The sequence below is a fragment of the Pteropus alecto genome, unplaced genomic scaffold (assembly GCF_000325575.1).
Source record: "Pteropus alecto unplaced genomic scaffold, ASM32557v1 scaffold115, whole genome shotgun sequence".
Taxonomy (NCBI): Eukaryota; Metazoa; Chordata; class Mammalia; order Chiroptera; family Pteropodidae; genus Pteropus; species Pteropus alecto.
Window position 1 is genome coordinate 1540207 of NW_006436814.1, and position 2030 is coordinate 1542236.

A 2030-nucleotide genomic window follows, 5' to 3' on the forward strand; every position below is an offset into this window, starting at 1 on the left:
TGCCTGGGTCCGTCCTTCGCATGCAGAAGCCTGCTGGCCAAAACTGTGGAAATTGTTGCACTTGAGATTTATCTTCCTTCTCAATATGTTGATCAAGTAAAGTTGGAAAAATACGATGGTGTAGATGCCGGAAAGAATATTATTGGCTTGGGCCACGCGGAGATGGGCTTCTGCACTGATAGAGAAGATAGCAACTCTCTTTGCATGACTGTAGTTCAGAATCTTATGGAGAGAAATAACATTTCTTATGATTATATTGAGCGGCTAGAAGTTGGAACAGAGACAACCAACAACAAAACAAAGTCGATGAAGACTAATTTGTTGCAGCTCTTCGACGAGTCTGAGAATCCAGATAGAGAAGGAATAGACACAATGAATGCGTGCTGTGGAGGCACAGCTGCTGCCTTCAGTGCCGGTAACTGGATTGAGTCTGGCTCTTGGGATGGACGGTACGCCCTGGTAGGCACAGGAGATATTGCTGTATTGCCACAGGAAATGCTAGAACGAAAGGTGTAGTTGGAGCTGTTGCTCTGCTAATTGGGCCAAATGCTCCTTTACTTTTTGACCGAGGACATCGTGGGACACACATGCAGTATGCCTATGACTTTTACGAGCCTGATAGGCTTTCTGAATATCCCACAGTAGATGGAAAACTCTCCATACAGTGGCTACCTCAGTGCATTAGACCGCTGCTATTCTGTCTACTACAGAAAGATCCATGCCCAGTGGCAGAAAGAGGGAAATAAGAAAGATTTTACCTTGAATGGTTTAGGCTTCATGCTCTTCTATTCCCCCTACTATAAACTGGTGCGGAAATCTCTAGCTCGGATGCTGCTGAGTGAGCTTCTTAATGACCAGAACAGAGATAAAAATAGTATTTCTAGTGGCCCGGATGCCTTTGGGGATGTTAAATTAGAAAATACCAGTTTTGACAGAGATGCAGAAAAGGTATTTACGAAGGCTAGTTCTGAACTCTTTAATCAGAAAACGAAGGCATCTTTGCTGGTATCAAATCAAAATAGAGACATGTACACATCATCAGTAGATGGTTCCTTTGCTTCTGTGCTAGCACGGTATTCGCCTCAGCAGCCGGCAAGAAAAGACTGGCGTGTTCTCTTGTGGTTCTGGTTTGGCCGCCACCCTATACGCCCTTACAAGATGCCACACCGGGGGCTGCTCTTGATAAAACAACAGCAAGTTTATGTGATCTCGAATCAAGGCTTGACTCAAAAACTTGTGTGACACCAGATGTCTTTGCTGCAAACAAGAAGCTCAGAGAGGATACCCATCACTTGGTCAACTATATTCCCCAGAGGTCAGTCACTCTTTGATGGAGCATGGTACCTAGTTGGAGTGGATGGAATGCACAGAAGGAATTATGCCTGGAACCCTTACAAGATGCCACACCGAGGTCTGCTCTTGATAAAACAGAGTGGATGGAATGCACAGAAGGAATTATGCCTGGAGCCCCTCTCCAAGTGACGACACGTTGGATGAAGGAGTAGGACATGTGCATTCAAGCGCAGCAAATGAGCATATTCCAAGTCCTGCCAAGAAAGGGCCGAGACTCTCTGCAACAGCAGCAGAACCGGAAGCAGCTGTGACCAGTAACGGGGAGCATTAAGATCATTCTGAGAGGTGGAAGACTTCAATGTGGGTTGGGGTGGGTGAGTACATATGGGAACAGTTGGGAATGGGCTATCTGGAGACAGTTTTAAAGGGTTAAATGTTACTTAAATGTTTTTTCACATTTTTAAAAAAAAAAAAATTTTTATGGTGACAATTATTAAGGAAATCCAGTAAGTTTCATCTGTACACTTTATCAGTAAGGCATATATATATTTACACTGTGTGTTCACCTCCCATAGTTAGATTTCTATCTGTCACCATATATTTGACCCCCTTTACCCCATCTACCTGCCCTCACCCCCTCCCCTCTGGTAACCACTAGTCTATAGTCCATGTCCATGAGTCTTTGTTCTGTTCATTTGTTGCTTTTAGGTTTATATCTCACATATAAGTGATGTCAT

At 44.0% G+C, this 2030-nt stretch overlaps 1 pseudogene; it reads left to right on the forward strand.

The window, feature by feature from the left end:
- Window positions 1-22: 22 nt before the first annotated feature.
- Window positions 23-1757, forward strand: LOC102885834 (annotated as a pseudogene).
- The last annotated feature ends 273 nt before the right edge of the window (window positions 1758-2030 follow it).